The sequence below is a fragment of the Mytilus trossulus genome, chromosome 6 (assembly GCF_036588685.1).
Source record: "Mytilus trossulus isolate FHL-02 chromosome 6, PNRI_Mtr1.1.1.hap1, whole genome shotgun sequence".
NCBI classification, from domain to species: Eukaryota; Metazoa; Mollusca; class Bivalvia; order Mytilida; family Mytilidae; genus Mytilus; species Mytilus trossulus.
This window is the reverse complement of record NC_086378.1, coordinates 32,288,150-32,309,326: the sequence shown is the minus strand read 5'-3', so window position 1 is coordinate 32,309,326 and position 21,177 is coordinate 32,288,150. Positions and strand designations below refer to the sequence as shown.

General features: G+C 38.0%; 1 protein-coding gene across 4 annotated transcripts in view; it reads left to right on the top strand.

Annotated features, from left to right (window-relative positions):
- The first annotated feature begins 1,089 nt into the window (after positions 1-1,089).
- The window catches only part of LOC134721134 (carbonic anhydrase-like), a 30,992-nt gene continuing 10,904 nt past the window's right edge, over positions 1,090-21,177 (top strand). The window contains exon 1 of one of the 4 annotated variants that reach the window (XM_063583906.1): positions 1,090-1,278. The gene's annotated coding sequence lies outside the window, so the exon portion shown is untranslated. Of the gene's footprint in view, positions 1,279-5,934; positions 6,027-6,359; positions 6,381-19,399; positions 19,505-21,177 lie in introns of those variants that run through there. The other 3 variants (XM_063583907.1, XM_063583909.1, XM_063583905.1) reach the window with 3 other exon arrangements.

Genomic DNA, 21,177 nt, shown 5'->3' with positions numbered 1-21,177 from the left:
TTTTGCATTTTTTTTTAACTGTTTTTTGCCAAAATCGAGGTTTTGTTAACATGTTAACGGACCCCCTATTGCCCCTCCTCATAAAAGAATTGAAATAAGAGTTATGATATATACCCTTCATACATGAAAGCTATTCAATAATTTACAATTTCAAAATATTGATTTACAAACTTGTATATTATTAAGTTGGTCAAAATACTAAAGCCCATATATGATTGTCCATAAAATGATTTTTCACTCGTGTAAATAAAAAAACGCCCACTTAATTCTAATTTAGAAAATCTGGTAGCAATTAAATAAATAGTGAAAGTTAACAACAGATCAAAAGTTCAATATATGTAACACCATAAATTGAATATAAAAATATTTCACTCTGGTCAAGCAAATGCCGTATAACTGTCAATAAAGATAATTTCATTTAGAGTACAACACCCCACCCCCGTATGGACGATGCCCCTAGTCTGCATCCAGTAAGCACACCACTGTAAGCGCTGTTTTTCAATTGGATGTACTGAGTGATTTCGTGCTATGAATATATCCGACCTTTTTCTATCATTTAGAATTTTAGAATTGCATCTTATGTAACAAAAGAGGAAGTATTAATTTAATCATATACATGTACTTTAGCGTTTACACTGTGCGTTAGGTGTAATCAAGCAAGAGACCTTAAAATATATTACTTCATAACTCATTTAATACCGGATATGTTACCAATAATTTGCTGAACTATTTTATTAAATTTAAGCACGATCAACAATTTCTTCCGCATTGTGCATGTATGCAATTTATTTGCAATTTAACACGTTAGCAAGTGCAATAATGAAATCCTGATGAGTATGTAATAGTATAACTTAGAACATAATGATCATATTTTTTTTTTTTACGCAGTTATATTTTCATTATACCCATGCTTATTACACATCATTTGTCAATAATCATAACTAAATAAAAGTGCATAAGTGCAGTGATATATAATATTTTGATTTTTTTACTCAGTTATATTTTCATTATACCCATGCTTATTATACATCATTTATCAATAATCAGAACTAAATAAAAGTGCATAAGTGCAGTGATATATAAGATTATTTGCATCTACAGTTAAACGTACTAATACAAAGATGTGATTAATCAGAAGCGGTGGAGTATTGATCGATCTGCTACGTGAGGCTGAATCAATAACATACACAATAGTTTCAAGACATCATCAATACAGCTCTTCAAGGTTAAAAATTAGTTACACATCTCGGAACCGAGTTTGGTATTCACGTGTTGATTGTAAGTATAAATTTATGGTTATATTTGCAGTGTGTTCTTATTTTTTTTTAATAGAAAGGAAGTCAGAGAAAAGATGTTAGTTTAAGAATGAATCGAGGAAATTTGTAGAAAATAAGCAGGTGGAAAACAGATAAAATGTTTGTCTATTATAATTGAATATCGCATTTCCGGAAAAAACATTTTGACGGATACTATAAAGAGAAAAAGAGAGAGCTTTAAATTAGATTAAAGGTCAACGTTTTCAATTCTTACAAAACAATAAAAATTAGCACATTTCTTTGTTTAAACCTCTCACCTATGAAATAGAATCTCATGCAGTTCACACATATAACTTTTTGTTTTATCTCCAGCTTGAACTTGAATTAACATTTTGTTTTGTGTCTAAATTTGGCGCCAAAAATACGAAATTTTCAATATAAAACTATCGAATTAACAGAAAGATGCATTTTCCACACTACTAGTAACTGTTCATTAAATAAATGTAGCGCATTTTTATATACCAAGCATCTTTAAGATTAAAAGATTAATCATGATTGAAATATTATATTGCATTAAATTTATTACACCGATGTTGTCGCTATCATACTTTTCGTATATATGTATATAGAGTGTATTTTCTGCCATGACAATAATTATCCAACGTATACAATTTGAATATACACATGTAGAACATTTTTTACAAGAGTTTAACATTGTATATTTCTTGTCATGACATGTGTAATAGAAAACCTCGCAGAAAACATTATTTTCCTCTCTTGTTATCTTTTCAAAAACACATTATTCTTGTGTGTAGGATGTGGAGAACACTGATAAAACAAGATTTAAGAATTTCAATAGCAATTTTAAACAGTTCCTTCTTTCTAATGATGTCTTCCGTCGCGCTTTAATTAAGGTGGGTTAAGTACATAGGAACACTTGGTAATCTATGATTCTATTGTGTAAGCACCGACGCACGTACAGTTATTCTACCCTTATTCTTTATGAAATTTATCTCAGGTTTATATTATTAATCATCAGGACAATTTCGAAAATCATTGCCGATTCAGGATTTACTATTTTAAAGTCGTTTTGCCACTTGTGAATATAATTATATTAAGTTGTATGGAAAATTGTAATGCAAGCACTTTCAAATCTACATTTTTTGACAGAGTTTAAAGATTTTAGGTTCAAAGGTTTATATCAAAAATTTCTCTGACGAGTTAGAAATTCAGTGCTGATCAAATACTTCCATGTCATTTAGAAATTTAAATACGCAAATCGCATTGTAAGTGATCGCAAGCCTACATTTCTTGTCTTGAAATCATGAAATGTGTTTCAAACGTTCAAGACCGCACTGTCTTGGACCTGTTTCTTAATGCGTGTCGGTCTGCTAATTTTACTACAAATCAAGCCCATTGGAAATGAAATATAAAAGGGAATATTGCATGGTATGCAATCTCACGCCTACATTTCTTATATGAAAATATATTTACAGTAAATTTAAAAAGAAAATAAATATTAGAGTTATTGCCCTTGGACAATAATAATGTGCACCGACGGGGGACATTGGAATATGTAATTTATTGTATAGCCTATTTTATATTTTAACAGCAAAGGCGTGATGTACTAAAATGTATATTTACTTACTGGTCTCCCACAAATAATAACATTTATGACGAGTCTTCAAGAAAGCTATAAGAAGTATTTTGTTTCAGATTTCTTTTTTTTTCTTGGGCAGCAGTATTAAAGACCTCATTAAACCCAAAAATCGTTTGTTTTCGCATCTGAAATTTCTATTTTTTCATTCTCAAATTAAGAGCATGACTTGAATAATTGCAAAAAAAGTTAAAAAAAAACCATTATTTTACTTCGGACGTTTCTGTTCGTTTTCCTAAGGTTTAAGTGTTCCTGTTAATGGGCAATCCAGGAAGGCGCTTCTGACGCACGAACTTTATGTGGAATTACTTTCATTTTGTCTTATAATTGATATAATCTCTCTAAAAACATACTTGTATGGTCAGTTCATTGCATGTTTGTATGCTTATTATGTGCACTTTCTAACAGACATATTCAATATTTATATTTCTCAATGCAAATGTATAGATAATTGGTAAAACAAAAGTTCTTCGTTATAAGCTATACATTTAAAGTATATTTTGAATAAATCAAATACTGTAAATAAAATATGTACATGCTAGTTTCATTAATTTACTGGACAACATTATGAGGTTTTTTTTTCCAATAATTAAAATTGAACTGAAACTGGGTTAAAATAAATCGTTTGTGCAAACAATTATTATCTAACCACTATATTTGACCTGCGGACTACGTCATCAAACATTTCCATTGTATTTTTGTAACCTCTATGACTGTCCTAAAACTGGTTCATTCTGTGATCAATTTTACGCCATTTCCAGTGTCAAAGGTCTGTTCAATCTGTACTAAAATAAACATTATGATAGCTTCACTTTTATTCCTTGCAGATAATTTCACATAGCGTATTTCTGAACATTTTGTGTTTAACGGTTAGATTTTCGTAAGACAAATTTTGAGTAATGTTCGCACAAAAGAAAAAGATGAAAAAAAAATCTCTGTCGAAGGTGCGGCTGTGTTTTGTTGTTTCAACTGACCTTGCTACTACTACTAAATCTGTAATTACTTCCCCAGTCCCGTTGACTTCAATCAAAAAATTGAAAACCTGTAAGCTGCATTTATCAACTGTCTCCAACAATGTTAAGTGCTTTAAAGATGTCCAAATAGTTCATCTATATATACAACAGTACTATACTGTATTCGAATCCCAACTTTCGTGTTTTGACCTTTCGAGTAAAAAAACGGAAACTGGCCCTATTTCGTAAGCACACTTTGTAGCAAAGCATGGCTTTAAAAACGCAATCTAAACTTTTGTTCAATTTTTTTTTATAAAACTTTTGTTTTTTAATTAATCAAAAGTAGTTACAGAAATCTGACAGTCGTGCCTGATATTGCAACGTACGCATGTTTTACAAATGGTGAATAGTTAATGTTGGACAGCTGTCTGTGTTGTCTGAAGTAGTAGCAAGGTCAGTCCTAAATGTAGGGCACCTGTGTATTGTCTGAGTTCATACGTATCTAGAATGTAGACCTGAATCATGGACAGAGTTAAGCGCCTGATTCATACTCTAACCTTGTTGAGGAGTTCACACGAGGGTGTATTATAGTACAATGTACTTAACGCAACATGTAAATAATTCTTTTCCTGAGAAGCAGGCAATATGTTACACATAGCAGATTATTAAAGCGTTCGATTTACTAAAAAAACAATGTTTGCCATAAATCTCACTATTTGTCGATTTTGGTAAAAGTTTTTTTTTGTTTCTTGTGCATTTGCCGTGTTATCTTGCAGATACTAGTATGTAAACAAGCAGGATTGATCTCTCACTTTCATCTTTAAACCCGCAACATTTAAATATGTGCCGGTCCGAAATCATTACGGTTGAACCCATTTTTTTTTACAAATTTTATACTTTACTAACTTTAAGGGTTTTGCTTATTATTTAAAAATACCTTACAAAACCCTTGTTCGGTGGATAGCAATCTTACCACATCTTCTTAATTTATTATAGAAGAGCACCGTTCAGGTCTTATTATAGATTCGGTTCATCTTGAAATAACACTATTCAAGTTCTAATATGGTGGTTTGCATTTGTAGTTAATTTTTACTCCCTCATCTTAACTTTGAAGGACTATTTCAAAAAGTTGAATCTATAGAATTCAAATTCCAGATGGGAAAATTTGGGCAAGAAGCAACATAAAGCTGGTCAACAGCTCAATGTCGTCTGGTAAAATGATATTATATAAGTAGATGGATATAAGATGTGGTATGAGTGTCAATGAGACAACTCTTCATCAATGTCACAATTTATAAATGTAAATCATTATAGGCCAAAGTACGGTCTTCAACACGGAGCCTTGGACCCCTATTATGTGCTAGTATAAACTACAGGGTTTCTTTAAATGTATAAGGAATGGCTCTGTTTCGACACAGAGTATCAGATTTAACGTCTCGCCAGTTGTGGCTGCGTATGTAATCATCCCGCACAGTTTTAACGAGATTTTTATGGACCCGGCCTCATCCCAATCACGGATCTTACTATCGGACGGAAAATTCAAGGTTTCAATATATAATTTTATAACCATTAACACAACAGCTGTATTCACAGTACACGACATGTGAAGTCTGAAGGTTAGGTTTTGGTCAAAAGATCCTATAAGTAGTTTTACATATGTTCAATATGCGATCGTTTAAAATTCAGCTGTAAACATTTTCAAGGTCAGTGCTCACTGCTGTATACGTTTTTCCCTCGCAACTTCCTATTTAAAATTTAAAAAAAAAACTGACGTTAACTTTTAACACTGCATTTTTTCAACAGGATATAAATAAATGTATTTGAACTTTATAAGCTAAACGGTATGTGGCTTAATGGTACGTAGCATTTCTTTTGAGGTTAAATAATCATTAAATTTACAAATGTAACTTGAAACCTTGGATAGTCTGCTTCTGCTACAACTTTAACATGTTTAGTCTATAATTAAATCAGACTACACATGCCCTTTTGAATTGGAGGTGAAGCTTTAGTCATTGTTATGAATAAAGAGCCGTTAAATGTATTTTAAATTTGAAAAAAAATATTATTTGAATGGCCGAATCAGTATATGTAACCAGATCAACCGTTACATTGTTGAAAATTATCCATTAGTACACATAGTGCATGTCATCTGCTGTTCAGGTATGTTTGTAAACTAATAAGCCTGCTTCTTTTTAAAACAGGATTTTAATAAGTCATAATGACATTCTATTAATAAAAATACTATTATAATATTTAACTTTTAAATCAGTTTATTCAAACCGGAAATAAGTCATCAGCTTAGAAAAGTTATATTTCATTTATATATTTAACAAAGAATCAATGGGCGTCATATCACACCCACATTTAATATATTAATTATACATAATAGCTATGATTTGTAGTAATAACATCTTCTTTTATACAATCTGGATGTTCAATGATATTGTATTTAGAATATCAAATATTCAGTATATAATATATATCCCATATTCATTAGAGAAATGTTGATATAAGGTAAGCCATAGTATGGTATTAGTCGAAAAAGGTTGATACGGGAAGTTGGAATATGAATGAACGTATACAGTAAGGATTCTACTTCGTCACAATTATCTCCCCATTACGCCAGTTCATTTTCACAGTCGTAGAAATGGAAGCCATAGTAGGAATGACGCGCTGCCAATTTTGCTCTTGATAACCGATAAATTAATTCACATAGCACCATTACGATCCTTATATGTCAGTTGTATTTTAAAAGACAAATGTAACTACTAGTAAATTGAGCATCAGTTAATGATCTTGTCTGCATTTATTCAACTTAAAACTATTATTTGATCGGTTGTCAAGTGGAATTTTCGATTCTTACACATTTAAAAAAAAATCAAATTAGATATTTTGTGGAAGGACATACTAAAAATTTTCAGTGATTGAAGATTATAAACCCTAGTTATCACACACATTTTTTCTTCTCAAAGATATGCATTTTCACCATCCAAATTAAAAGACGGTCGTCAAGTACTTTTAGTAAAATACAGCTATTCGAACACACCTACTCTGTTTTTGTGATTCATTAGATAGGTATTTCAATTGACCCATACATTTCATCTTTTCGTATGGTGATTTTTTTTATGTTATAAAGTCAACCTCTAGCTTTGATATGTAAAAAAAAAGAATCTTAAGCGAGATGATATACCAAATACTCTTGCTTTGTAGGTTTTAAAGCGAAATATATCCTAATGTGGTGTTCGTCTTGGGGAAAGACTATTTCCCTTGAAAGGACCTGACCTGGACTTTATACATATAAGAAGTACTTAGGCTTAAGTATTATGTAATTACCTATAACTTGGGCGTTGTTTACTGTGTCTTCGTGATTACGTCTAACGTGATAGTTGACCATAAGATGAAGAGGGCGCTGCAGGCGTGCGCAGGCTCTGACATCCGCTGTATCCAACCAGAGGCCCATTGGTGTCCATCGTCTACTCCTGGCAGGGAGAATGGTATCAGTTGTCTACTCCTAATAGGGAGAACCCGGGGCTTAGGGTAAAGATACAACACCCCCCTCCTTCCTAAAAAGGAGGAACTATAAGTTCCGACAAAGGCCTGACAACTGAAGACGCCCCTTATGCCTTTAATTCAAAATACTAAGTTAATTACCTAACCAACGAATGGGTTATTTCTAAAATCCACCCCCCTGTTCCCTGGCTATTGGGTCTCTATTGAAATTTTATCTTTTCCCTTAAAACATGACATTTAAAAAATAAATCACTGAACTATTTGCCTAAGACAATAAAAAAAAATTTCATGTCCGTTACTCGGAGCTACAATTTAGAATTGTCCTAATTCTGAATCACATATCTCTAAAATACACAAAAACTAAATCTACTACAAATAATCAAAAATTTACAAAGATCTCTATTTCTGTCAGTTCATTAAGCCCCCCTTGAATTTCCAATAAATCTAAACTACCTGCTATTCTACTAAATCCCCCTTAAAAATTAAGCACCCGTTCCAGCATGGAACAAAAAGTGAAAACCATGACCATAAAAAAACAAACAATGTATACACCAATACCGTTCTTCAATATGGCGATATGTAAAAATGTCCAACACTAATCTACTATTTTACAATTTATACACTGGCCTGGTTTTCAAATCCTGGTGAGTACAGCTTCCAGACAGGAAGCGGAGGCTAAGCCAAAACCAAAAAGAGTCCAGAATATCATCCACGTATCTCATATACGGCTCATTTGCGGGTTACTGTCAGTTCTGCCATGGCTGGCAACAACTCCATCCTTACTGAGCTGGTCAGCTCCGCTCCCAGGTAGGTGAGCACGACCTCCTGGTCTTCCAGGTCGAACACCTCCCTAGCCTGAGCAACAGCACTAGCAACAGATGTGACCCCAACCAACTTCCTAGTGTTGTGGTACACTAGAACCACCAATGATTCCTCTGGCTTGGTTGCCACGGCTACTGGCTGGTGGAGTGACCCTCTCTTCCTCCTCCCTCTGGGGCACTGACTGCAAAGGCTGTGTCACCTGTGGGACATCCACAGAGCTAGAGCTACAGCTTGTCTCTGTCGCTGGCACTCTGGTTGTGGACTGAGCCACGGCGGGCTCTGCCACAGCTGTAGCTGCCATGAACTTCCAGTTCATCTGGCAGACTAGGTCATAGGTGGGACCGTTGTTCCCGGTGTACTCGTCCATGGCAATGGTTATTCTGTTTGCCTGGCTGAGATGTCTAATAAGGGACATCACCCTCCAATACAGCACAACCACTGGACCATTAAATGGGTGGATCGTATACACTCTGCGCTGTGGCCATTTCATAGCAGAACAGACAGCCCTGAGCGGAGGCATATCAACTCCCTGAATCCTAACTCCGTCCGGGATGCCGGCACGTCGCTGGAGCCATGATACAAACTCAGAGGCTGTAACATCTTCTCTCCCCGTCAACCATCTGGCAATTAGAATGACCATCTGGCCTCTGAAATGCTGGAACTCTCTGTCCTGCAAGATCTGTTGGGAAAACTTACTGCCGAACATCCCTGACAAGTGGTCAGCTAGGGCATGTTCTCTCAAGTGCCTGGTTATCACCGGACAGTCTGGAACAGGGCACGCGACATCCCTGTCACTCAGTCTCCAGGTTCTTTCCTTGAACCCACTGTATGGTCCTGTCCATACCAGGTGCTCCTTCCCCTTCCAAGCCTCTGGAATGACCTTCTTGAAAGCCATAAGGTCGACTTCCTTGACTGCTTCCTCCTGAGCGGCTGCAGGCTCCTTTTGAGTAGGAAGTGACTCTCCAGGTTCCTGTACAGATTCCTCCTGTTCCTTTAACTCACTTACTTGGGGTATTGCTGGTACCTCCAGCAATACTGTGGGATCCTCCACAGGTCCTTCCTGGCCAGGTACTTCCCTCCTGACCCTTCTCCTGTGGTTGGCTTCATCCAAGATGGTGGTATCAAATGGCTGAATGCCCACTCCCGGCTGGGAGTTACAACTACTTGGCCTCCAAGACCTTTCCTCATCTTCACTGCCCTCGCTGGAGCAAGACCTGAATGATTCTGAGTCTGACATTCTGAAAAATATGAAAAAAAATAAACAAACATTAGTTAAACTGACAATTTACGTATCTGATACACAATAATTAAACTGACTATTTACACAATATGGTTACCTACTCATTTTCTCCCCCTTTTTTATCTTTTGAGGGTGGAGTAGGACGGACAAGTTGGCAGTTTGGGCAAATGTAGGGATCTATCTCATTGGCCTCTTGGATTGACATACCTATGCAGGTTAAATGGAACCATTCCCTACAATTATCACATTGGACCATTGTCTCACCCGTGTCTGGGCCCCGACACACACAGTACTGAGGGGTAGTAGGCTTGGTCTTATTGCCTGCCAAGACATCAATACCTTGTTTAAATTTGTCCCTACACGTCTCCAACCAAGCAGGAATCTTCCTATCCCCACATGGCTTGAGTCGGTCATGATTAGTGTTAAAAACCACCCGTTGGAGTTTCACCTTGTACACGTACCCGGTAACTTTACTAATTACAATGCCTGGCCCTTTCCATGGTGACCCTAATTTTTTACATTTACCCTTAATTTGGGCAGTGTCTAAAACATACACAAGATCCCCCGGCTGGTACGATTTTTCTAAGACCATTAGGTCATAGTCTCTCTTCATTCTCTCCTGGGAAGTCTTGAGCTTATCCCGAGCAATGGTATGCGCACTTTTAATAGCTTTTTCAAGATCTATTATATAGCTATCAGCACCCTCATACTTCCTTTCGCTCTGACTGCCGAACATAAGGTCTGCTGGCTGATTGGTTTCCCTGCCCAGCATTAGCTTGTTTGGTGTATACCCTGTACTCCTGTTGACACTAGATCTCATGGCTCCCCCTAGTTGAGCAATATGTTGATCCCAGTTTTCTTGTTGTGAATCAACAAAGCATCTGACTGCATCCATGAGACTGCGGTTCTGTCTCTCAACCTGTCCATTTGACTGAGGACGATATGGGGTCGTTCTCGCCTTATGATTTTGCAGCAAATCACATACTGCTTTAAAGAGTGCGCTCTCAAAGTTACGTCCCTGATCTGAGAATAGCTGGAATGGATAGCCAAATCTTGTGAAAAACTCATTAATAGCAGCCTGAGCAGTTACTTCCGCCGTTTGTGACGGTAGTGGTATACATTCCGTCCACTTGGTGAATTGGTCTGTCATCATTAAAATATGTTCATTGTTTTGTTTCGTCTTTGGCAAAGGGCCCATAAAATCTATGTGGACTCTTTCCATAGGGTACCCAGCATGGTACTTGGTCAGTGGACATTTACTATGTCTGCTCGCTTTCTTGTTCTTGTTGCAAGTATCACAACTAAGTACAAACAAGATAATGTCTTTGGTCATGTTATACCAGTGATATTTGTCCTTTATCTTGCACATGGTCCTTGATACACCTTGATGTCCTGCACTAGGCAGTTCATGACAGAGCTCCATTACTGTTTGTCTTAAAGAAGCGGGTACAACAAGTCTTGTATTGGCTCCCTCTGTTTTGGGTTGACTCTTTAAAATACCATTGTCTAAGAAAAATCTTTCTTTATTTATCCAGTGACTCTTGGCTGCTGGTGGGGCCAGGAACAAATCATTGGATAGTGGTTCACAGCCATCTTTTAAATACGGGAGGATAAACATCAAGTCTAGATCACTCTCTTGGCCTGTTTTTATATCCTCTTCACTGAAACCTGAGATGGTTATGCCCTCTTCTTGTGCGATTGCTGCCACGACACAATCAGAAGCGTCATCCATTACAATTCTTGCCGTTGATGGAGTAAAAATCAATTCCATACCTGTACTGAATGGTGGTAAATCACATTCCTCAGATGACTGGCTTGCTAGTGGCTCAATTGAGTTTAAGCTGCTAGTGTAACAACAGTCGTCAGTAACTGCAGATTCAACTGGTACTGCAGGTTGTTCCAAGGTTGAAACCTGTTCTGGAGTTTCAAATAACATCATCATTGCTGTTGCTACTCTTTTAAGTAATCTTGGCTTTTGCTTTCTTTTTCTAGCCAGTGGTACTGCTTCATCTACATCACATAAGAACTGTGCCCAACTTTGATGTGCTCGCTGGCAGTAATTACAGCCCTTGCAAGGTAAACTTGCCAGTATGGTGTCTGCAGTATAATGTGGACATTCTTTTAACCTATCCGGGAGACGAGACAAGACATCTGCATCAATGTGTTGTTTACCTGGCCTATGCTTTATGACCAGGTCATATTGGCTGAGCTCTTCCAACCATCTAGCTAATTGCCCCTGGGGCTCTTTAAAATTGACAAGCCATGTCAAACTACTATGGTCTGTCCTCACAGTGAATTGTCTTCCCAGAAGGTAGTGTCTGAACTGTCTAGTAAATCTAAATACTGCCAACAACTCCTTCCTAGTTGTGCAATAACGTTTTTGTTCGGCTGTTAGTACAAAGCTACCATATGCTATGGTCCGTTCCTCTCCATCTTGCACCTGAATGAGTTCTGCGCCTATTGCATTTTGGGAGGCGTCTGTATCCAGGATGAAATAATCCTTGTTGTTAGGCAAAGTAAGGACTGGTGCAGATAACAAGTTGTCTTTTAACGTCTGAAATGCAAGTTGACGTTCATGGTTCCATGAAAACAAATTTTTTTTCCTGTCACTTCATATAGTGGAGCAGATATTTTGGCATAGTCCTTGATAAATGAACGGTGGTAGTTCACAAATCCCAGGAATTGTTCAACTTCCTTCGTGCTAGTAGGCACAACCCAACCACTAACTGGTTGCAAATGTTGTTGACCTATTTGGAGGCCCTGGTTACTGACACTCCTGCCTAAAAATTCCACATTGGTTCTGAATAAAGCACACTTCTTAGGCTTTAGTCTAAGTCCATACTCTCTAAATCTGGCAAATACATTCTGTAGGTTAGTGAGATGTTCATCAAAAGATGGTCCTAGAACCAATATATCATCAAGGAAAGCCAAAACAGTTTTCCACGTTAAACCTCTGAGTACCAGGTTCATTACTCTGGCATAGGTACCTGGTGCGTTGCAAAGTCCAAATGCCATCTTGACGCACTCAAACAATCCATATTTGGTGACAAATGCAGTTTTCTTACGGTCTTCTGGCTTGATCTTTATTTGCCAATATGCGCTATTAGCGTCCAGTTTGGAATACCATATGTTTCCAGCCAAAGTATCCAGACATTCGTCTATCAGGGGCAGAGGAAATAAATCACGTGATGTGACTGAGTTTAGCCTCCGGAAATCAATGCACCAGCGTACCCCGCCATCTTTCTTCCTTATAAGCACTGGTGCTGAAGCCCATTCTGATGTTGAAGGTTGTATAACTCCAGCATCTAACATTTTCTTGAGGTGCGCCTCTTCCTCTTGAACGAAACAAGCTGGTGTTCTCCGCATACGGAGCTGAATAGGTCTGGCATTGCCAGTATCAATTTCATGTTCTACATGACTAAAATTACCAAGGTCAAACTCTGTCTTTGCAAAAACATCACTGTACGTGTAAAGCAAGGTTCTCGGTTTTGATTTCTGATCTGATGTCAAATCCTGACTGGATGTAGTGAAGAGTTCTTGGAGATGATCTGGGAGATCCTCATGTTTAGGTGGTGTACCCTTTTGACTGGTACCCTGTTTACTGGTTGAACAAGTACCAACACTAAGATCTTGAGGGTCATCCATAGATTCAATTATGGTCACAGCATGTGCCTCAGCTACTTCTGTTCCACCCTGGAGTCGGACAGGGTTGTCCGTCACATTCATAAAACAAACAACCGGACTTTGTCCTTTAGCACAAACTGACCTTGGAATCAAGAGTGTAGTCTTCGAGTTTGGTTCTATCACAAAATCATTATCCTGTACTGGTACTGTACAATTCATTCGCATTACTGAGTTAGGTGGGACTACTACCGAGCTTGGTATTGTAATTCTGTTGACTGAGGGTTGAGCAGATGGTGTCTCTCCTCCTAAGACTAGCTTAACTGTCTTGTCGTTGATGGACATGTATCCTTGACCAATGTTGAGTATAACATTATTACTGGCTAAGAAGTCATGGCCCAGTAGCATCTCACAGTCAATTGGAGCGATATATAAGTTGTGATTGAAAAGTAGGTCCTGTATACTAAACAGAGTAGGATTAGTAATTCTGCAGGTCATCTGCATTTCTCGGCCTGCTCCATACATAAGTGTCTCTTTAATGACATAAGGTTTTTCTTTCAGAGAATCAAAAACTTTGTCCTGCATTATGGTAACCTCTGAGCCCGTATCAATCAATGCAGTTACTAGCTTGTCCTGGATTTGTACCTTTACTCTCAACAGTTGAGCAGTCCCAATTGTTCCTACCACAGTAAACCCATTAGATGGTCCCTCTGTAGCTTTGTCCTCTGGCACATTCATTGTAACTGATTTGCGTTCAGTTTGCTTATTCTGAGTTGGCGGTTTGCTGCCAGGTGAGTTATTTAACTTTGGGCAATCTCTTTTGAAATGTCCTATTTCATGACAATAAAAACATGCCCCGTCTGGGGTTTGTGACCTGCGGTTACCAGCACGATTATTATAACCACCTCTTCTACCTTGACCACGTCCACGTGAGGTATTTTCTGATCTATAGTCCCGACTGGGCGAAGTACCACTAGATCTGTTTGAATGTCGCATTTCCTCTGTAAGTGTAGCCATTGAGGACAGTAGGCTTTGCATCTGTTGCATGCTCTGTTGTTGCTCTTCTCGTTGTTGACGAAGCTGTTGCTCCATTTGAGATACTCGTGTGTCTATGTTTGGTTTAGATGAGCCTACCCCGTGCACTGATGGTGTGTCACTAACTTGTGCTGTTGGTGTTGGAGCTGACGCCTGTTTGACTTCATGTGTTTTTCCTTGAGCAATATGGGCTTGCACAGCCTTTCTTGAATGCTGATACCACTTAATTATATCAATTGCATTTTCAACCGATACTGGTTTAAACCCACATGCGTGTTGTCCAGCCTCTGGGTCGTTGCAACCTTGACAAAATTTCATTACTGCTTGTTTTGTCATGTATTCTTCAGAGAGGTCTTTGAAGGATTATGTCGCCAGAGATAATACACGATCAGCCCAATCCTCCAGGGATTCCTCTTTCTTTTGGGTTATAGTCTGAAACTGTATTTGTGAAGTATCTTGTTGTTCTTGAAAACCGAAGCGTTTCACCATTTTAGTCACTACTGCACTAAAAGCAATGTCTTTGTTGGATTCCAGTAGCACCGTATAAAAATCACTAGCTTTGTCCTCCAAGCACCAACAAAGCTGTTCTCGTTTTTGTTTGTCCGTCCAACCGGCAGCCTCAGCGTACCCGGTGAACTTTGTGTAAAATGCCTTCCAGTTGCCTTTCCCTGTGTACTTAAGGTTCTTGGGCGCCGAAAAGAAAAATTTCTTGTCCTGTTTCATTGGAGCTGGCTTCGCTCTATGACGGTTGCTTGAGGAATGGTGACCATCCGTTTCCGACTGACCATGTCTGTCTGACCTCTTTTTGTCATGCTTCTTGCCTGAATTTTTTCGGTGTGGCGATGAGTGTTCACTAGCCTCCTCCTCCACTGGTGAAACATGTCTGCTTGATATACTGAGTCTAGAGTGTGTTTTGTGGCTTCTACTCTTATGACGACTCCGACGATACACTACCCCTGATGTAGAACTAGATGAATCTGAATCACTATTTGAGCAGCTCGTAATACTAGACATACTGCGTTGATCCTGAAACTGAGTGTGTGGACTGTTATTGTACAACTGTTGTTGTGGGTACACTGGCAAGTGTGGAGCTGTGTCATAATACCCTGATTGAGCCGTTCCTTGTACAAGATTTGGTGTTGTTGAAGGCTGATAGGGCCTCCCTTGTTGGTATGGTATATTTCCAACTGGCTGTTGAGTCTGATGTTGCACCGGTTGTTGCCTGTAAAATTCCTGTTGGTTGTGTATGGCCTGAGGCGGTTGCCCCTGTTGACCCATTGTGTTGTTGAGTGGTTGTTGAAAACCTGACTGGTTGGTGTTAGGTTGGTATAGACCTGTTCTGTTAAATTGTTGTGTTGGTGGAACATCGCTGTTGATATGTGATATATTAACAGGATGGTTGATGGGTGGTTGATGTTGTTGATTATCAATCACTCTGTTTTGCTGTCCTGGTGTACCGACTGGAAAGGTATAGTTTTGTTGTCTAGTTGACTGTAGTTGATCTGTTGACCTGGGACAGGGTGGTTGATTGGCCCTGTTGGCGGTCGGTGGAAGTTGTTGATAAGGTTCCCTTTCCCTGACGGGTGGAGTAGACCTAAGTGCAGGTAAAGGGTTTGACCTGTTGATGTTGGATTGAGGTGGTTGTTGACCTGTAGCCCTGTGGTTGATTGGTTGGTTGGCAACAGTCGGAGGTGACCTGTTGAAACCTTGTTGAGTAGGCAATTGTCCGGTAAGCACGGATGTGCCGTGTGATTGATGTGGTACGTTGCTAATGGTATGCCGGGTTGATTGTTGAATTGATTGTTGAAATGGTTGTGTGTTGGTGACTGTGTGACCACCAAGTAGATGAATGGCTCTAGTATTGGATCGCGGGTAGTTGTCATTATGTTCAACAGGGAGTTGAACAGCTTGCTGTCTTTGTTGGTTGTGGTTGATGACCTGTTCAACAGGTAGTTGAACAGCTTGTTGACGCTGGTTGATACGTTCAACAGGTAGTTGAACAGCTTGTTGACGTTGGTTGATACGTTCAACAGGTAGTTGAACTGTTGGTTGTGGCGGTTGAATATAGTTGACAGAATTTTTTAACAACCTACTGCGCTGATTGATTGGTTCCCTAGTCTGGCTCTGTTGGAACCTGTCGTTGAGGTGGGTATTCTCGAAATGTTGCTCTTTCATAGCAGTTGACGACTCATACTCTGTACAATGTTCACCCACTAACCTTGGTTGTTGATTCAGATGAACCTCTATCATAGTGGTGCTATCATGCTGAATACTCATAGACCGATCTATACTTGGCAAATCTGGCTTATCTGACGGTTCATATTCTACATAATGTGGTCCGTATGCTGGGTCAATTACTTCTGGTTGTAAAGTTCGGCTGGGAAGTAACGATTCCTCACTACAGGACAGATTATCGTCAAAAATTCTGCAACGGTCCATCTCTTCGGTTGGATATTCATTTTCCTCAATGCATGAGGGCATGGATCTCATTGACGTGCGATCAACCTGCGAATTCCACACTGTATCCATGGCAATCTCCGAGTCAGAAAAAACCGGTTGATTTAAATAAGGTTTTTGATCAATTTCACCCCCCTGGACAGGTGCCTGTGTGGAACCGTGTTGGTCTATCCACCTCTGTGTATCGGTGTTAAATTCTTGCAAATGAGCAATTTCCCGTCTAATAGTACCCGGGGTGAAGGGTGTGGACACAAAATTTGCTGCCCCTCCCTCGTGTGATTTTACATGTGTATCTGTCTCATAGTCTTGTGACTCATGTGGCTGACCTTGATACCTGACATCAACATTGTCCATGTCATTGAATTCACAAGGAGAAAAATCAATCATATCGGACACAAGGGACATTTTATTTTTCATATATGGTATTTGGGCCAATATTTCTGGTGTAATTGTTATGCCATTATTTCTCATTACTATAATTCTACGAGCAGTAGCCGTACCAATGCCAGGTACATGTAGGAGAACAGACTCCGGACTGGAGTTTATTTTAATCTTAAACCCACTCATAGTGCTGAATATTACCCTATATTCAGTGATACTTTCACTATAAATAAATGACAACACAATTACACAAAATAATAAACAAGTCTTTATTGATTTAAATCCCGTTTACAAATAGCAAAGATGTGTATTGCATATGTAAACAAATCACGGAAATCACTTCCGGTATTGATCTCAAATATCGTTGTTACCTGGTAACACGAAATCACGCGAGACTCAATCTGAAAAAATCAATGACTTGAACAAAGTTTGAAAACTTTCACAGACAGTGAAAAACTTATCTTACAACGCTTTTCTCAATAAGGTATCGCTTCTAAAGCTTTTCTTTTAAGCCTAATCCAACTTGCAAAGTCTCATAATAGCCAAAATTATTTGCCAATCACCCTTGATTGCACCTGGTCAAAATTCCCTGACCAAAATGGCTAACTAGGTCACACCATGTGTGTTCGAACCACCCGCAACTACCAATAATGTGGTGTTCGTCTTGGGGAAAGACTATTTCCCTTGAAAGGACCTGACCTGGACTTTATACATATAAGAAGTACTTAGGCTTAAGTATTATGTAATTACCTATAACTTGGGCGTTGTTTACTGTGTCTTCGTGATTACGTCTAACGTGATAGTTGACCATAAGATGAAGAGGGCGCTGCAGGCGTGCGCAGGCTCTGACATCCGCTGTATCCAACCAGAGGCCCATTGGTGTCCATCGTCTACTCCTGGCAGGGAGAATGGTATCAGTTGTCTACTCCTAATAGGGAGAACCCGGGGCTTAGGGTAAAGATACAACAATCCCAACAAACACGCCCTAACATAAAAAGGTGCACTCGAATTTTTATTTCGATACAATTGTTACCCTTTTTTTGGATTTTTTTCTTGAGTCACATAATGGAAGGGCAGAAACGAAAATTACTGAACTCATAGATTGATATTTTCTCCGTCCGTGGTAATTTTGTTCTTTTAAATCGGAGATTATATGCATTTTGTACATCTAATAAAATTAACGGTACCAATTTTCTTGCACCAGATGCTCATTTCGACAATACATGTCTCTTCAGTGATGCTCGTGGCCAACTTGATAGATACCCATGTCGTCGACTTGATATCTTATTGTTCTGCATTACTATGTACTAGTAATAGATTATTTAAAACTTATGCAAATGGTGTTTTTAAAATAAAACACTTCGTAATTGAGAAGAAAATTGTCGTTTTATTTAACGTCTAGTGATGCATATTACATTCTTATCGGGACAAGAACATATTGATGCGGCATGATTATCAACCCTGCGTTCTACGTCACCGACGTGCTGATTCGATATATTCCACATGCTGATACGATATTCGTAATTGTTCGTAGAAGGGTATAAATAAAGACCCTTCACTCCAACGACCGGTAATGGCCCTTACTCTCAAATGCATCGTGTTCATCGGAGAAGAAGCAATCAATTTCTAAGTTTTTATATGACCCTATTGGGAATGTTGAACCCATGACCTTCCGCTCTGTAGGCGAACACGTGTTAATCAAGAGACCTTTAATTAGGGTTTCATTTTAAGTGTTTATAATGGGCAGTGTATTGCTATTGCACCATGACACTTTTTTTAACCAATCCAACTGTTTAATACCTTAGTACACATTCTGTTCAACCTTGTTTGTACTGTTATAACAGTGACCACGCTGAATTATTTCATTTGCAAATATTATCTTTTATGACGGTCAACTGCTAAAGAATAGTTTCGAGAGCAATTTATTCTCGCGACTTTCACGATTAGAAAAATGCGTATACAAATCGTCGCGCATTCCTTATCAATCTACGTACTTATCTACATCAATTAATTTTTGAGGAACGCGAAATCAAATCGCCACGCATTTAGGTAGGCTTGAGCTAAATGCGAGAGAAAAAGAATATACGCAAAAATAAGTCAGTTACAGTATCCCATTATTTCCCTTACATTAAGTGCGCAGCTGGGTTATTTGTTAGGTTTCAGTGTATTATAAACACACTATAGTATCCTCTTTGTATATATTTACATGCTGTTTATGTAAATTGCACCAGATAGATAATGGATGCTGGTTATTATAGTAAATCTCAGTGCAACTCTTGATAACAGGCAGGCTATGAATATCTCTGGAATTGTTTATAGCTAGTGTTATTCTCAGTGAAAACGCTCATTATGTAATACAAGTATATAAGTAATTGAAAATGACACTTTGCAGATGAGGCAGAAATTCTTAAGTACCAAAAAAAATAGAACAAAGAAGAGCTTACTTAGCAAAATTCCCCATGTACCGAACGGTCACGTAAACAATTTATCGACTTCACAGAAGCAACATTCAAGCAAAACCTCATTCGGATAAACTATAATAACATATTGGATTTAAAATTTTACACAAGAGGTAAAATATTTCTTATTGATATAACAATTAAACCATACTCTAGCTACCTTAAAATATTACCGACTATCTGCGACATTGTTCACAGCTACATTGTAGCAAGGTCTCAAGATTAAGTATGTGATGGGGTTCTATTTAAATTCTTCTCCTTGGTCCTGCACTTTGTATTATTATGGATGAATAAACAACAGTAATAGAACACCGAATGAGACTTGAAACATTGTACTTGGCTTGCAATGCACATACGACATCAGCAACTTGTGGAGTAGGATCTTCTTTCCTTTCCGGAGTACTTCGGATAACCCATTGTTCAGTTTTGGTGACTGCGTTTTCCTCAATCTTAATTGTTTTGTGTAGTGTTTTATAGATTGCTGTTTGTCTTTTTGTCGTTCTTTGTTTTTGGACCTAACGTATCTTTTATTTCAATAAACTGCAAACGAGTTTCCTCAATTGAAAGCATGAGAAATTAGCGGACAATTCGACAGTAACGCTATGTGGCTTCAAAACGCTAAACGGTGACAAAAACAACCAAAAGATACCTAACGATTAAATTAGTTTCAACTTTTCTTTAATACGCAGTCCATCCTCCAAAAACTTCAAAATTAATACCACGACACTTGTAATATGTAAAGAAAGACCATAGCAATATAAGTAACATTCCCATAATTAATGTAGAAAGTTCTAATATTCACTTAGATGTTAGTGTAAGGCATGTTTTAACGACATTAAAATTAAAATGTACCGAACTGTTATGAAAATGATAGTATTTTTATACGAATGTGTTCGGATGTTTTTTGTTTGAAAAAGTACTGTAGAAAAAGGGGGTGAAAATGCAAAAGGGGCAAGCAATATACGATAAGTTATAAAACCATGATGATTCATATTCAATAGGTCATCGGTTCAAAATGTCTCAACTGTAGAGGACATTTGTTTTGATTATGTAATGTGTTCGTGAAAGTGAATATCAAAGTGTCTGACTATATTAGAGTGCGAATAGGGGTCCTTCATTTCTGTATCCTTTTTAGCTCACCTGGCCCAAAGGGCCAAGTGAGCTTTTCTCATCACTTGGCGTCCGTCGTTCGTCGTCGTCGTCGTTAACTTTTACACAAATCTTCTCCTCTGAAACTACCAGGCTAAACTAAACCAAACTTGGCCACAATCATCATTGGGGTATCTAGTTTTAAAAATGTGTGGCGTGACCCGGCCAACTAACCAAGATGGACGCCATGGCTAAAAATAGAACATAGGGGTAAAATGCAGTGTTTGGCTTATAACTAAAACCAAAGCATTTACAGCAAATCTGACATGGAGGTAAAATTGTTTCTCAGGTCAAGATCTATCTGCCCTGAAATTTTCAGATAAATCGGACAACCCGTTGTTGGGTTGCTGCCCCTGAATTGGTAATTTTAGGGAAATTTTGCTGTTTTTGGTTATTTTCTTGAATACTACTATAGATAGAGATAAACTGTAAACAGCAATAATGTTCAGCAAAGTAAGATCTACAAATAAGTCAACATGACCAAAATGGTCAATTGACCCCATAAGGAGTAATTGTCCTTTATAGTGCATTTTTAACAATTTTCATACAATTTGTAAATTTTAACTAACATTTTCGACTGAAACTTTTAGGCCAAGTTCAATATAGATAGAAATAATTGTAAGCAGCAAGAATGTTC